Here is an 18,153-nt window from a genome sequence, read left to right on the forward strand (position 1 = left end):
GATTCTTATAGTTTAAATATTTTGCTTCAAGTGAAGCTTTGTAAGCCAATTGCTTTCCGGCAGCAAACGTAGCTTCTGAAGCGTTGTGCTGCAAGTTTATACTTCGCCGATTTGAAAAGGAAGTTGACTTAAGAAAATATATTACTTGGAGGAATTTTACGAAAAGATATTGAATTAAGAGAGTATTAGTTGCGTTTAAGTTTATTTTTAAAGCGATAAATAGCAAAACAGTGCTCGGACTACATTTACTGTTTTTTTTGTGCTTATTTATCGATTTTAAGCCTAAAGACCCAAGAATACATTGAAACACATATATTTTTTGGTATTAGAGAGCTAAATGGTCGCTTCAAAAAACTTTGCTACCAAAAGTCTCACGTCCAATGGCCGAAGGTGGAATTGCTTTAGCAGGCTGCGGACTAATGAATATGTACATCGTATCAGCCCTCTTTAAGACAATTGAGAGAGAGTAGACAATGTATTTATTTTCATTTAATTTTTAGAAACTTAATAATATTTTAAATTTTTTTTTTTGTTTAATTTTTAATATTTTTTTTTATTTTAGAAACTATTTGATTTTATTAACCAAGTTCACAAAACGAGAAAATTATCAGTTCGTCGGAATATTTTTTATTTTTTTATTTTTTATGTATGTTACCGCATAACTTTGGACCACGTTAACTGGTTTGTATAATTCTTTTTTTATAGGAAAGGAGTTAGCTCACATGTGATCCAATACTAATTTGGTTATAATCCGATCATTGGATCATAAAGAAATTAACGATAATATTGTTTTAATTTATTTTTTTTTTGTTCAAATTTAATTTTCGATAAACTTTTATTTTTTTTTGTTTTGAAAAGAAAAATAATTTTAATTTCATTTAATTTATATGAACTATTTTTTCTTTGAATTTAATTATCTTTTAATTTTTAGATGTTATCTTTAAAAAATATATATTTTTATACCATAATTTCGTTTACTTTATGTATTTTTTCTTTTCCTTAATTTAATTTTGTATCGTGATGTAAATTAATTTATTTTAATTTTTAATTTTTATTGTTTAAAAAATATGTTTTTTGACGTTCCACGTCAACCGGAACATTATGATCACCAAACTCCAATGGGACTTTGGCGTCTTAACTAACTGTAACATAGATTTTTCTTCAATTTTTTTTTGCGACTCTGGAGAACCCAACATTGAGGCAGAAAAAGTAACAGCGGTTTTTATGTTTTTGAAGCTGCAGTCAGCAACTTGCTGATTACAAATCTGGAGACTGATTTTAAAAATTCAAAACGGCGAATCCAATATGGCGGTAACAAAAAGTAGAATTGATCTGATTCGGGAGAACTATTTTCCTAGGGGATTTTTGAGGTCGTCGTTGATGAATCTGAAATTAGGTTTTAAAATTTCTAATTCCAAATTGCGGTCGATTCGCTTAAAAATTTGGAATATGAAGTTCGTCTGAAGGCGTACATGGCTTATAAGTTACGCTGAGGAGATGAGAATGCTATCGCCTGTTGAAAGACTCTGGTGAGTTGAAAGACAATTGCCAGAATCGTCCTGTATTTCCTTATATTTTCCATCGTTATTTAGTTGCAGCTTTCATTACTAAACAATTTTGTTTCTGAAAATACTTAATTAGGCTTGGAATATCAAATAGTTACCTCAGGTATCGATTGAGGATCCTTGTAATGTGCCTTCCAACAGAGTGGCTGATCCCAATGCTGTGGTTATGTCAGCGCTTAGCACTGTTTTCAGTAAAATGCTATGGAATTTGTGAGAAACTAACAACTAGATCTCTGGCTAGAGCAATATACACTGAATCTTACCAGCACCCACATCTTCTAAGCCTACGAGTGGCCGCAAAGAAAGTAGCTGACTATACACTTAGAAGTACAACCAGATCAATCGCAAGTGTTGTAGGAAAAGCTCCCCGTTTGGTCCTTGAAATTTGGTTAGCAGATTTTTGCTTCAGTAATAGATAGTATGTTGATGAGGGTGTGCCGAAAGCCCTTACTCACGAATGCGCAACTATTCAAAACTCTTCAGAGATTTCAGCATAAAGGGGAATTATAGGTCTGGACGGCATCTATAGTTGATCGGACGAATTGTAGCAGTCAAAAGGTTCAAGAGAATTTTCATAACATCTTAATTTGTCGCAATTCTACCTTCAATCCATTTATATTTTGAAACTGTAGTTCTGAAATTTTCTCCCTCTCCTGTTGAGAAGGTCGCAAAGATCAACTAAATATTTCAGCTGTAGCGGGATACTGAAAGGACAGCGGTCTGCCGGGAAGGTGATGGCAATATATAGTCATATGAGAGCAAAGTGGTTCCCTGTCCCCTCTCAATGTAAGATAAGTGATTTTTTCTGAGTTTTCGTCATATAGTGTAGTAGTGCTATTTGGACACTGACAGCCCTTTCCCCGCTGAAAATCTTGTCAGAAGATGAGTATCATATGTTCATGAAACGAAGAATAACTTTACCCTTGATCTTCGTTGGGAAATAAAGCAAGCTTATTGCGTCTCATACCATACAGCCCATGCCACAATCGATATTTTGCGCGCCAAGATCGGTAATCGTGTTATCAATCGCCTGGTCGATGTCAATTGGCCATCTAGGCGCTGCTAGTTGTCGCCGCGAGACTTCTTTTACGTACCGATTTTATGCGACGAATGCATAAAGCCAGAAAGCGTCACCAAGGTCTTGGAAAACTGCGAAGTCAGGCAGGCGGAAAATATTTACTCTTTAAAATAAACGTATTTTATACCGAAAAACCTGATTTCGGTTATTTTTTAGAATCCTTAAAACGAACACACTATATGGGTGGTCCATATTTATTTATTTAAGTATTCATTTTAATTACAATAAACGTGCAACTCTAATGTGAAATGATTTTTTCATGGAGGAAAGTCTAACATTCAGAATTTGAATGCATTTTATGAAAAGTTTATTTTCCATGCACATTTATAAGCATGTGTGGGATATACCCAATTAAAATAACTGGAGCAGACAAATGCGTTGCGGCCTACACAAACCTTCGTGCATGTAACACACAGAAAGGTTACAAAAACAAACAAGTAAAAGTAGAAGATCAGCAAAGTGACGATTAAACAGACAAAGAAAAGAAAAAAACCCTGAACAACAAAAATAAAATGATAGCAACACAATTAAGTGAGCAGAGGAAACAAAAAAAAACTCTGTTATAAAAATAGTAAATCAGTGGGTGAAAAAGGTGCCACAGAGACTAAAAAGCCAAGCCTTAGCCTGTTGTTGAGTTACCTGCTAAATAAACTAACAATTCAGACATTTGCATTTGATGCTGTAAGCGTTTAACGCGCGCAATTGTGTAAGAGCTGTGCCAAAGCGCTGACCAAGGCTATGTGGTATGATGTACATATGTGGGTATAGTGTATTAGACACCTATGTACCTTCACACATATTTATATCAAGCGAACCCTTCGTATTCACCTTTCTATATATAGTTTATATATTTTCCCTCTATGCTCTGTTCCACTTATTCACTTTGTACTTCTCGTTCGATTTTCTCAACTATTAAACACATTGCAACTTTCAGAGCACAACAGTTGAAAAAAAAAACAAAAAAGTAGTATCCTTCGCCGCCACATTTGGGGAATTTTTTTGTTTGTATTTTTCCTTCAGCATTCTTCCGACATGCCTTTCCACCCGGTTTTGATTTTGTAACAAAGGGAAAGTCGTTAACGTGTGGTTCGCCGCCGCTGTTGCTGGAGTGTAAATAAGCCTGGCAGCTTGGTTTTGCTAACCATTTCTTTCTTTTTACCACCACTTTGTTAGGCAAAGTTCTTTGTTTCCCTCAGTTAAATGCCATTTTAATTAAACTTAGTTGGAAATACTTAAAACTGAGCTGTCGTTGTTTCGCTGAAGTTAATTTGTATTTTTTCCAAGACACCTAATTATAACTGAGGGTGCCCAGTTACACCCAGAAAAAGGTTTAGTTATAATAACCAAGATTTGGTTATAGTGTACAAGTGGCATAGTTGGATATGGCGAAATAAATATATAGTTCACGAAAGTCTGCAATTTACTTAAGACTTCTAGTTGGGACAAATGTATATTTGTTAATAATTACAAAACGACTACCTTGATTGGACAATATTGTTAGTTGAATAAAATCATTGTTGAGCAAATATAAACAATGCTTTGGTTGATACAAGTTTTCAATTAATTTTGTGAACTTGCCGTAAACTTGAATCAGCTAACCGTTTATTATTGGGAAAAAAGTTTCAGTTTGACACAAATAAAAATTTACTCGATGTTTGTTGTGTTTACTTTCTTCTTTTATTTGCATATATTAAGCATACAAATACGTTTATATTTACATAAGTTAGTTACTAAAGTAAATAATACATATGTATATGGTGGTAAGAATTTCCTAAAAAACAACGATGAAACAGGAACAGTCGTGCGAAAACCCAGGTCAATATCTGCTGGAAGTATACTGCTTTGCTTTTTCCTTAGCTAAATAGACACTTTCAAATTATAATTCACATGAATTATATATCCACTGAAAAACCCCGGTTGGCATCAAACTTTATATTTTTAATTAAACTTCAAACTATGCGCGCACTGAAACAACCCGCGATGATAGCAAAACTGAAACTGTGACAAACAAGTATGGGCATGTCATAGCACACATGGCGCAGCGATCGACATGCCATAGCTTACTGAGCGCTCTGGGACCACATGCGTGTTTCACCCATATACGAACAGCGGTAGCGGAGCAATGATTTCCACGCACAATGCAATGGTCGGCATACTAGCGCATTCAAACGATTCAATAAGTGGGACTGTGTGCATTGCTCAGCTGGCGCTCTTCGTATGTGCTCAGAGAGCGCTCAGCATTCTCTAGGGGTGGCTCACAAGCATGAATATGTTCCACTCTCAAACCAAATCGTGGTTGCCTCAACTAAGATTTGGTAACTATGACTAAACCACGTGTTGAAAGAAAGCTTATCTGCATTAGCAGAGCTTAATAACATCCTTTTATGAACCATACGTTAAGTTGAATGGAATTTGTAGAAATATGCTTCAAAGAAATATTTATTAGTATTAACCAAACCCTTCAACTAAATTAACGATTTGTTACAACCTAGATGAATATTAGAAGCTTTAATATATTTAGTTATAATTACCAATCGATGGTAATAGTTCCCAATCCTTGGTAACAGTTCCCAAATATTGTCAAAATTCGGGAACTAAATATCTTTAGTTGTCGAAACTAATCCTTTTTCTCAGTGTACTCTCGAAATTAAAATTTTTCAGTTTCTCTTCAATTTGAACGTCGGGTAACCTACAACGTGCAAAGATGCTAACCGGAAAAAATTTTGCTGTGGAATAACAAAATTATTGTGATTAAATTTTAATTTTTATTTTTTTTTAATATTTATTATATTGTTTAGAATTATAAAATATAATATTTTTATATGGGTAATTCCGTGTCAAATCGACCAATAGTTGGAATCGACCCCTTTCAATTTGGGTGAAATTTGGTCAGAAATTTTCTTTCAACCTATAATAAAGTTCTACCAACAGAAAAAAATTAAAAAAATTGTTTGCAAAAGTTATGCGAAATTCAAAAATTCACTATTTTTCCAGTTTTTCAAGTTTATTTCGTTAATATCTCAAAAACTATTATAGCTAAAAAAATATCTTAGACTCATTTTAAAGATTTAATTTGATAATATTTTATTAATAGGTTGCGAAAGACAAAACAATTTATTTTTCCACAACTCAAAAGGTCATATGTTACAAAAAACAAAAGACATCTACCTGAAATGTAAATGAGCTAGCTATTCGACGTTTTTGGAATATGGATAGGCGTCAACAGAGTACTTTTTTTGGAGTAAAAGTTTTGGAATTTCGCACGTATTTCACAGAAAGAATTTTTATATGCAATTCTTCTGTTTCTTTTTCACGTGAAATGGGAACATAATACTTACTATGGTTTAGAAAAAAAATTCCCGGGCAAAAGTTCGAGTTTCATGAAAAAAGTGACCTCCACAAAAATTTGTTCCCGTTTTTAAGGCAGTGTCACATGATTTGTACATTTTTTATATTGGGCTATTTGTACAACATAAAAAAATTGAGACGACCATTTTTTTGTAGTCACTTGATGGGTACAATACAGCGAACTTCTATGGAAAAATTTTAACAAATTGTTTGGTTTTCGTGAATGGGATAAAGAAAAATATTTGTGCAAGCCCAATCGTGTGATATTGCCCTTAGATGGCATTAGACTACTGCTCCCTCCGTTTGCAAAAAAAATTAAGGTGTGCTCCAGGAATTTGACAAATACTAGAAAAAATATTAGGGTGGCGAATATATTATTTATATTCGAAATATAACCTCATAATTTTTCTGAAATTTTCATAAAATCTTAAGGTCTATCTCTATTTCGACTATTTTTGCCTATCATTTCTCTAGCTATCCCTTTCCTTTGAGACGTTGATCCATTTATTTTTATCGGAAATAAGGTACATATACAGTTTACATATATTTACGTTTGTCCATCCCAGAAAAATAGTACATTTTCGAATCAATAGGATTTTTGCAAGGCAATTTGGTTTTTTGGTTAAACGTACAGCATGGGTTTTAACGATTCTCGTCATATCTTTGGGATTTACAGTCTGATCTTACAGCATAATGTATCGACGTTCTTGTCTCGAGTGTAAATTTATTTTTGTTTCAAAGATCATTGGGCTCAAGCATCCCGTTCCAGTACTTACCCACCAGATCTAAGTTCTTATCACCCTAACGTACTACTCTAACATCAGTTAATTAAAGCTTATCGAAATCCATTGAAATTTTGCTAAGGGAGTTTGGCGATTATTTCAGTAGAATTGTTTTAAAAAAACTAGGTTTGGAAATTTTTTTATTTTTTATTTTTTTTTTCGAAATTACCCTGCAAAAATTCCTTACGATCTAATGTATGAACATATGTATGTATGTATGTATGTATGTATGTGAATACTAAACTATAAATCAATATGCGCCTGTAGAGTTTATACATATATGGTTGATTAGTTTAATTAAAGCAATCAAAATGCACTTCTTGCAATCAAAGGTTTCTTTGGTTTTGCACAATATCCTTGAAAGTATTCTAGAGCTTATATATTCATACTGAAAGTCAAATGCTGATTAGTTTGCGCGCTACATGGCGTATACGTAGCTCAGCATTTATTTCTCGTTACTCACATGGGCGCATGCTTACATACATATGTACCTAGTGTATGCTCATATGTACATACATATGTAACCACTCAAAGTTGAATATAAGTTAAATTAAAATCTAAAATTAACTACATTTTGAAAGGGGAAGCTCGTCGTGGCAAACTCCTGCATCACTTAATTATTAACCGAGAGATCTAAAAACTTTTTGTACTCGATTCAGAAGCCATACGCAAGAGTTCGTAAATAATTTTAGTTATGTTATTCAAATCCGCGGACGTATGCATGCTTGAACACAAGTGCAACATTTCACGCAAATCACCGTTATCTACTTGCTATAATAGCATTTGCTCCTGCAATGCCAACGCCTGCGCCCGCGACTATGCCTTCAAAGGCGATGGCAACTTTGACAATGACATTGCAACGTTGAAGTTACTAAGCTATCGATGCCAAACTGCTCTTTCCGAAACTCGGAGTATGCGGGTGTGTATGCGCACATATACACCTATAAATACAAACGTACATAGAGCCGCAAGTGATGCGAGCATTCAGGTAGAACAAAGGATTTACAGCGGTAAAGTGCTGCCAGTAGCAAAATACTAAAGCTAACAAACACAAATATTTGCTACCTCGCGAAACGTATAAGCAATTGCAATTGTGGCAGTGTTGGTGCGAACTTAAATTTACTCACTCCTAGGTAGCTGTGTTTGCCAAGCCAAGTTCGTTTGCAATTTTCGGCGCACCCACCCACCTGCAGCGCGTAGAATTTGAAATGTTGAAAATGTGCGGGTTATAAGCGCCACGTGGCAAATGAAAAGCAAATATAAATGAATTTATTTGAACATAAATATGAACGTGCAACTGCGTAGAGTGCGATAATGAGAAATTCTTGCGGTTAGTAATAAATAAGAATAAGCTGGTTGAATTTGTATGAATAGTGGAAGACATGATTTGAATTTGCGCTGATTCGCGAAAACGCTTTTGTGCACCGAACAAACAAAATATAATTTCAGGTGTGTGGAAAATGCTTGCAATCTCTTAGACGACATACATACATATGCAACTTTTTACCGGCCCCAGAGCAAAGTGGTATTTTAGGAGATTGGAATAACAGCGTGAGAAAGGGTCTGCTGCAAGACTCGGGGCGCTGAATCCAGGCGTACGACCCTCACTGAAATTCCTGTTTCTAATGGTGAGGGGAGTTCTAAGGTAGCTGCTAATTGCAGGCTGACGTTCGAAAATACTAGATACTAAACCTCTCTTTTTTCCAAGAATTCTTGCCTGAAGCTTCTTTGTATAGAAGCAGTTGGTAAATAGTCGAAATTTCAGCCCTGTGGTTGCTAGAAATGCACGAATAAAAATATGGATAGTGGTGCTGGCTTTACAATATTCAAATAGGATTGACCAACATTAAACAATTTTCACATTTTCGTAGTTTGGCTTTATTTATGTTAAGTATGATTGAGAATTTTCGGATGTAAAAACAATGCTAAATACTGATACGTAAAGTGCCGACCAGGTCCACATAAGCAGGCGATTAAATTCAGGTTTTTATTTCCCATCATATTACATAACTTTGCTCTTTGAATCCTCCTTTTGGTGTTGTGAAAATATACGTGGGTGTCAACATATTTATATCCATTATTGTTTGTACGTTTGAAACTTAAATCCTAAAGTAATTCCGGTTTGAAGGGACCGAAAGCAGAAATCCCCATAAATATTAGATATGAAAAAGGACTTTCCTAAATGGCTGTAATTCACCTACCAATTTTTTTTTAACTTCCATAAGTTGAATTGTTGAAATATATTTAACTAGAAACACTTTTGCTCACCATTCGCCAAAAAAGGATACGCCATGCATTGACAGCTGATAATATATTTGTTTGTGAATACGCAAATAAATAATCGTAGATAATCCTTCTGACCAAAGCAAATATTTGGCTTAATAATCGGTAGCAATAGCGACGTGACAGTGGCGGTTTGTGGTTATGTCCATTATCATGGCACAAAAGCAAAATTTTAGATATGAGTGGACTGTGGTCGCTGTGTTTATTTTCCGCTTTTGCTATGGATATTATGCTAGGCACGAATTGAAATATAAACACGACAAGCTAGAGCAAATACTAACACTTTCATATGTACAAATATGTACGTTATATGTATAACCATTAACGAATTGTTTGCATTTGCTAACGCTTCCTAAAGAACGAATTTAAGTGTGCGTTTATATGCAGTTCTGAGCCGAAATTGTCAGTGCTGCATTGTTGAAAGAAAATTTCGGTTACTAACATGCTGAAATGAAGCCAAATCTCTTGTGACTTTCCCGCCTAAGAAACTTATATTCCGGGGAAGCAGGAGTCAAGTCTATATTTTTTTCAACAAACAAACTTGGAAATCCACTTGAACCAAGTATTTCAGAGTCTCACAGTTGTTGTTAGTGAAAATGCCGTCTTGCCTCTTTAGGAGCCCTATAAAATTTCAAGGCTCCTTCGAAAGAATTTTGAGCAGTCAAGAGGTTTCGGCAGAGGCTAACAGCGCGAGGTGGACATTAGGTTCGCGCAGATGATGGTAAACTATCGGCTTGCATATTAAGAAATGTAACTAGCTGCTGACTTTTCATTGGTGGTATAGAAGTCGAAGAAGATTCAAGCTCCAGTTCTGTAGTCGATGGTTCCGCAGTACAAGCCTGCAGGCATGATATTTTAAATTAAGCTCACCTCGGCGTGAAAATGTAAATGTACGTCTAGTTGAAGGTAGTAGTCCACCGCATATAAGCGACCTTGTACTACCCCGGGCATGAAACCATCGGCATACGCTGGATTGGTGGAGGGAGAGTTCAGGTTATTGGTTCAGCCAAACTGTGCTTTTGACCAAGGTCCAAAACTATCAGTAAGACCCTTAAGCAAGTGCTGTCTCCGCGGCTAGATTTTCCAGGGCAGCTTTAGACTGTTATCATCCGCTTTTAACGGGGGCATTGTAAAGCTGCTCTTCCCGGCAGTGACTGCGGACAAAAATCTCCCGCAAAGAAGATTAGGCCGTCCATAAAATTATCTGCTGACGACCTACTCGTATACACTTTACATATTTAATATAAGCTTACATTATTTATAACGAAAGTGGTGTGCGCCTAAGATGGAACCCACAAGTCATATATGTATTCCCTCATAAGTAGGATTACCATTTTGGCTACAAAAATTTATTCACCGAAAACATATGTATGTATCTACATTTGAATATTATTGAAATGCCTACAGTCAGTTTCCATTTTCTCTGATCAATATACTTATATACATATATGCCACATGGTAAATACAAGCATTTGTTTATTCGATATTCACTTATATTAGCTAGCAGCGTTGAACAGTCTCGATTGTGTGCATAAATTATTATCTAGACGAAGCTAGTATTTCTACAGAATATCGCAAATGTATTTGCTATTCGTATGCGAAGTTTTTTTTTTACATATCTACTTGCTTAGTATACACGTTTTCATAAAAATTTTATGGATTAGCGCTTTGGGATCCAATTTGTTTTCATTGATGTATGTTTCTACTTTTTACACACTCGCATACATACATATCAGTTTGTGCATATAGTATTTCATTTGAACATAAAAATGTAATCATGCTATCGCCTGTTGGCGTGAAACATAACAACTACATATGCACATACATTCGTGCCAGCATCAAACCTCATTTCTTACTCTTGTTTTCACACGAAGTGGGCGTTATGTGACTCGAATATTAAGCAAACTTTTCACTACCGCAATACGAACAGTTGTGACCCTGCTTGCGTATTATACAAATAGTTTTCAAACAACTATTTAGATGAAAGTACTAAAAACATATACCTTTTGTGTATATGTACAAACATGAAAATCATATAAATGAAAATATGCATATGGCCTTCGAATATAGTTAGCTTAACTTCAACTAAAATTTTTCCAATTTCGAATTAGCTGAAAATCGTCCAAATTTCCACAAGATGTTATGATAATTTTTTTGTAGATTTGTGTTATATTTCCGCTTGTGTAAATTTTTGGAGCTTGCAAATACACTTAAATTTTATTATGAAATTCATTTGCTGTTTGTATCCTCTTTTTGAGTTTCATTGAAGTGACTCATGCAATATTATCGGCATTGGAGAGAGTACTCGCATTTATGGTGCGAATAATGATTGTTTTGCTATAGATTTAAAGTAAATTTACCAAAATTTCTGTAAGAAATTTTTACTCGTGAATTTTATAAAAAATTTCTTATTAAAGAACTTTTATTCAATCCTCAATTAATATTTTTCACATTCGAGTAAAAAGAAATTTCCCATTTTCCATCTTTGATAGTCACTTGCATTCTTAATTTTAGTTATGTCAAACATTCTTTATTTCTCAGCATACGTGCAATGCAATGAAAAAAGTGCTTGCATCTCTACCACAGCAATAAAAAGTTATGGTTTAGTGAACATCGCATTACTCATACGCCATGGCAATTTAATGTGACACAGTGCACTCGTCGTAATGTGTTGGTGAATGTCGCATTTTCACTTAACTCCTAGACCACGTAAAGTACTAAAATGCATGAATGCATACATATGTTGGTATGCGCTGTAGATAGCAAGTATATGGGGCGTTCCATACCAAAATGGACGTGGTTCACACTTCATGTGTTTGATTTGTTTAAAATTTTTAGGGTTGAGGGACAAATATAAATAACTAAAAAATATGAAATTTGAGCTTGATTAATACATTTATAAAAACTTTACAGCACAAAACCAAAAACAAATCGATTTAATAGTTTTCCAAATATCTCGAGAACTGGGCGAGGAAAAAATTTGAAAAAAAAAAATCACACATACACACATCAAAATTCTCTATGAAAAGAAATATTAAACAAATTTTTTTTTTTTAATTTTTCACATACAAACTTTTGCGTAAAAAATTAGTTTTTGAAAATATGCCATCTCAAAAAAATTTAAAAAATTACAATGGTAAATCATAGTATTGAACAATATTTAAGTATATTATTGCGGGGTGCACTTTACAATAATTTGAGTTATGAATTTTTTTTATACCGAAGTTGAGTAAATTGAGTACATTATAAATTTACAATTTTTTTAGAATTTTTTTTAGTAAGCGGTTTTGTAGCCCAGTATAATAGAGTGAAAGTTTTAAGCGATTGAAAATTGGCAAACAATTTTTTTTTTTTGCTTTGAAAACGGTTTTGCGCATTTTCTTCCATAAGAAAAAGTGCAAAAAGCCGTCAGCATAAAAAATATTAAAAATCAACGCAATTTTATTGTAGCTTAAAAATTGCAATTTATTTTATTAAAATTTAATGGGCTACAAAACTGCGTACTCAAAATAATTCTAAAAAAAATATTTGTAAATTTATAATGCACTCATTTTCCTCCACTTCGGTGTAACAAAAAATTCATAACTAAAATTATTGTAGAGTGCGCCCTTAGAGCAACCATTGTAATTTTTTTAGTTTTTTTTTTGAGAAGGCATATTTTCAAAAACTATTTTTTTTTTATAAAAAAGTTTTTATGTGAACAATTTTTCAAGAAAGAAAACTTAAAAATATTTCTCTTCATAGACAATTTTGATGTGTGATTTTTTTTTTAATTTTTTCCTCGCCCAGTTCCCAAAATATTTTAAAAACTATTAAATCGATTTGTTTTTGTTTTTGTGCTGTAAAGTTTTTAAAAATGTATTCATCAAGCTCGAATTTCATATTTATGTATTATTTATGTTTATCCCCCAACCCTTAAAATTTGAAACAAATCAAACACATGAAGTGTGAACCACGTCCGCGTTTTGATATGGAACGCCCCATATACTAGGCACATATGCTGCGCAATATAACTCATACGACACGTTGTACTATTGTGTTGTTTATATGCACATGTAAATATGCATGTGATAAAATACGGACACTATTGAAAAATATAGCAAAAGAATTGCTGTCAAGTGCAGTTTATAAATTTAAGTTTGTTTAAAGCTCTTTACAAAAGTGTTCCGAATTTTTAAATATTTATTCTGACCTTCAGATTAAGCCCTCCCATGTAAAATATTAAATTCAGAAGATATTTTTCTAAAATTTCTAGACTAAAGTAAAAGAGTTCCTGAAAAGACAAAAAGAACAAGCAAATGTCGGCATGAAATAGGCTGTTAAATCAATGAAACGGTGGTGTTGGTGGACTTGCTTATCTAAGGTATTTTCTCAGATTTGATGCAATGAGAAAATCTGGGCAACGGAGGTTTTGCTGAGATTGAAGGTACTACAATGACTACTTTAGTCTTTACTGTACTCAGCATTTATCGCTTATCTCGCGGTGTTTAGTACAAATAGTGCAATCTATCTTCTTATGGCTTGGGCAAAAGCCAATGGTATTCCTTCGCCTCCGAGAGCATTTTTGTTTTAAGGGCTTATTGCTATTAACCCTTGCCTTGATGTAGCGTCAATACCATCTCAATAAATTGGTTTGGGTTCTACTTCGTCAGACGCAACACCAGCTTTTTGAGCTGTATGCGTTCACACCTTTCTGTTTTGTTTTACGTACAAAATTAAATTAAATTAAATTAATTTTATATCATTTCATTACATTTAGATTTATTGATTTTTTAGTTTCACTAATTTATTTTACCTTAGCTTATTTTTATTTTACTTAATTTCATTTTTATTTCCATTCCATTCAATTCCATTACACCTGATTTCGTTACATTTATATTTCTTCCCGTACCGTTTCATACATTTCGTTGCATTCCTCTTTCTTCTCTTTTTTCTTTTTCGCATTATTTTAATTAATTTCAATTCAATTGATTTCACTACTCTACATTTTGATTCATTTTAATTAATTTATTTATATTCCATTTCATTCCGTGCTTTCTTTTTTTATTCAATACCTTTCCGTTTCATTTCTTTGCATTCCTATCCATCTTTCTCCATTTGATTTATTGCGATTTCATTTTATTATATTTCCATTTTATTCCCTTCAATTAAATTTTTTATTTTATTTTACCCTGCGGTCTTTATTTACACCTATTATATCAACGTAAATATTACCATTGCTATTTCAGTATAAAATATTACTTAATTAAAATTTGAAACATAATATTTTTGAGTGCTGCAAGCAAAGTTTTCTTTATGTACAAAAACCATACAGCTATTGATTATACTTTTGCATTTCTTTAGTCGAATTTTCGTTTAACAACAATTCATTTGCATACTCTTATATAAATATGTATGTAGGTATGTACGTCCACAACCAACTTCACTTTTGTACAACTGTGCGCATACACACATCCACATGTGCACAAATAATACCTGCTGCTTAGATAAATCACATTTTGAAGCCAACTGAATTGTGTGTGACGAGATATTTTAAAATGATTGATGAAATTTGCATTTTGAAAATTTACGTGCCACTGTCAGACCTTGGTTAGTAGTTGAAAATTTTCGGTTTTCTTTTTCAGGTATGTTATTTATCTTGCCATTTGTGCTTTCAGAATCAATTTGAAGCCACTTATCAATTTACATCCTCTCTGTATGTTAATTTTCAATTTATTATTTGCTTTTTTGGCTCTTGCAAATACTGATATTGAAGCAGGTATGCACCTGAATTTACTATTATTTAAGCAATGATTGATTGCAGATAGCAGTTGACAAATGGTTATCGAGCAGATGAATACTGTTACGGAAATTTGAGAATTTCATTCCAAATAATGTTTTTTCTTCCACTCACCCGCCGATTTATTTTCTAGGTAATCAATTATCGTTAAAATATTTTGTAAGTAAGCATAAAGTATAAAGGGACTAGCTGGCTTAACTTATCTCTCCTCGTCGATCACAAATGTTGCTATTAAATTTATAAAAGGTAGTAGCCACGCCTAGTTTAGACTCTTGACTTTACCAAGGCATAACTACGAGTAGCTAAATTTTATTTAGAATAATCTGATCCCATAATTTATAGTAGCATTCGATTACCACCTCTCGATACTTCTTAATGAATTTAGGTGAAAAACCTGCAGTTGCATTTGCAAGATATTGGCTGTCAGCTACGCTATTTCTCTCGCGGTGACAATACCACTTATTTTTATTTGTAAAGCAGCTTGGAAACCTGATCCGGCCAGGATAAAAGGTGAATTGTTTAAAGAGAAATAATGTATTGTTGGCTCTTTTGGTGTTGGGCATTATTATGAGCAGAAAACTAACGTGAAGGGTCAATGAAGAAGGAGGCACTTTAAAGACTATAACTGCTCTTTACACCTGGAAAATCAGTTGTAGGGGATAAATGGATGTACACAATGGTTGTATGTCCCATTTTGTTTTCTGTGATTGCAGCCCTGCTTTGTTTCACTTTAAACCAGAGGATTTGTATCTATTTAGACTACACTGTATCGCCCTTTGGTCAGAGGAGTTATTTTCACACAAGAATGACCTCTACTAGCGATTGGCAAGACAATCTGTGATACGAAAGAGAAATGTGATGCGATGTGTTTGCCTATCGCATCGCATTGCTCTTTGGTATCGCATTATAGAGCAGCTCCCCTGATCTTGGATCTTTAAAATTGCGGGCTCCAAATTAGACGAGGAAGCGAACCTAATTTTCTGTGATCATTTGGGGAATGATTTTATCGAAAGGGCTGACTTTATCGCGCACGTAGGATACCACAAGACATAGGTGAGGAACAAGTATACTTTTTTCGGCTAGAGCGATCACTGTTTCGATATATTATCGTGGCTTTTATGTACTTCTGCTTCAGTCGAATGACTTCTGTCGTAATTTGGGGAGATTTATACGATGTGTCTACGATTCGTAATTCGCTCTTCAACAATTTCAATTTATATAGAGAATATTTTATTGATATTATTCTATAACTAGAAAAAGTGCCAGCAAATGGGACCAGGCCCACTTCGGTATATATATTCGTTCGTCATTCGCTCTCAAAATTTTGTATGGCGAATTACGTAATTCGGATGGTAATTGGCAAGGCGAATGACAAATGGGAGAGCGAGTTACGAATGAGAGAGCGAATTTAGAATCGTGGAATATATAGACATTTGTAATTGATTTACCATACTTACCATGCACGATTCACTCAAAAAAGAATTGAATCACCCTAATGCACTTATGGAACTACTACAAAATTTTCTTTTTAATCCAGAAATGCTCCTAGAACATTTATATGCATTTCCGTATCAAAACAAATCAAAAAACTATGTCTCTTACGTTTTTTTTTGGCGGCTGGGACTCTATATGTTCAACCAGTAATGCATGAGCACCTTTCCAGCAGCTGTCAAATTTATTATATTTCCAAATCTCAACCACTTAACATTCAATCAATGCATATTCATATTCTGAGTGGCCAAATTAAATCAAATTTTCAACAGCTTTCATTTTTCAAGCACCACTTATCTGAGTCAAAGCCTGTCCAAGTGTCAAAAGCGAAGTAAATGGAAATATTCGAGCGAAGTATGTATGTGTGTACTTGGCCATGCAAACGTTACTATGCAGCATATTTCGCCTTCTGTGCCTTTACACACTTTAATGCAGCACTCAAATGATGGGTTAAGAGAAGTTTTTGTTTTCTTTGCGCAAAAATCAATTCCGATAACAGTTTTTTTTACTGATACCTTCAATCCACATATGCTTAACTATGAATGTGTGTTTGTATGTAAGAAGCGATCAACTGTTTGTGTCACTCAAAAATTGCAAGTCAATTTATTTTTATAGTCCCCGATGTGCGGTTAGTAAGCACTTCAATGGTTTTAAATTTCATTTTCTGCTATGTTTTTTATTATTTATATACGAGTGGGTGTGATGAACGAAATAAATTTTGTTTAGGTATAAATGTTTATTTTTATTATACCATTCCCATTTGAAATACATCTTCCAACACAATGGCGCTTAAATGCATGAATATATTTTGTTTTCCTTTCCTTAATAAAATCCGTCACTCTTTGTGCCACTTATACATTCCTTTTTGTGTTGCCTTTTCACGGTCATTTAGCAGCTTTTATTTTTGGCTACGAATTATTATGTCATTATTGTGAAATATTTGCTTAGCCATAATATATTGGGACATATTGCAGGTGTCATTAAATTTATTTGTTCTTCATTTTCGTCATATCCTGTCAATTCATATAAGTACCCAATGTTAATGAAAATTGCAAAATGTAATGATGCAATAAATTCGTTGGCTTTCACATTTATATTTGAAAATCGATTGGTTGCGGTTAAGCTATTTATTGTTTTCAATTTAGTATAGGGTAACGTCATGGGACGACGTTGCAAGAAATGAATAAATTTGATCGATAAAGCATTCGAATGAAAGTACTTCCCGCAAACCAAGGCGAATTAGTATAAGGTGATAGCAGGAGTACAAAAACAAAAATTTACATGTATTTTGTTTTTGCTTTGGCGGCATAAACTGACAACAAATTGAAACGATCGGTTGAGATTTCAACGTGTGTCGCGTGGTTTGCAAACAGATCGAAGGTTGACCAAAAATGTTCACGTCTAACAAATTAATTTTAAATAATAAAAATATTTATGAAAGATCTGGCATCTTCCAATTATTTTGTTTTGCTTGGCTGTTCATTTTCGGTTCAATAAAACATTAAAATTGCATATTTCAAACATCGTTTTTAAGGAAGATTTTGTGAATTTGCGGGGGTTGCGGTTTTACCGGGAGTGTCGGGAAAGGATTTTGGTCCCGTTCCGCTCGTTATATTTTTACAGATCTTCCCGATACCGCCCATTCCGGCCAATTTTAAATCAGTGCCGCGGGTCCCGCTATCCCGCGCCCATCTCTATGTCACACGTTGGGGTATTTGCAAAAATTTGCAAATCGTATCGCAATTGTGTGAATACAGAAATATGTTTCTTTATCCCAATAACGAAAAATAATTTGTTGAAATTTTTCAATAGAAGATTGCTGTATTG

At 33.9% G+C, this 18,153-nt stretch overlaps 1 protein-coding gene across 1 annotated transcript in view; it reads right to left on the reverse strand.

Moving 5' to 3' along the window:
• The window catches only part of LOC118733517 (frequenin-1-like), a 181,018-nt gene that overhangs the window by 40,333 nt on the left and 122,532 nt on the right, over positions 1-18,153 (reverse strand). The window lies entirely within an intron of this gene.

The sequence above is a fragment of the Rhagoletis pomonella genome, unplaced genomic scaffold (assembly GCF_013731165.1).
Source record: "Rhagoletis pomonella isolate Grant_MI unplaced genomic scaffold, Rhpom_1.0 Rhpom_scaffold_00002, whole genome shotgun sequence".
Classification (NCBI taxonomy): Eukaryota; Metazoa; Arthropoda; class Insecta; order Diptera; family Tephritidae; genus Rhagoletis; species Rhagoletis pomonella.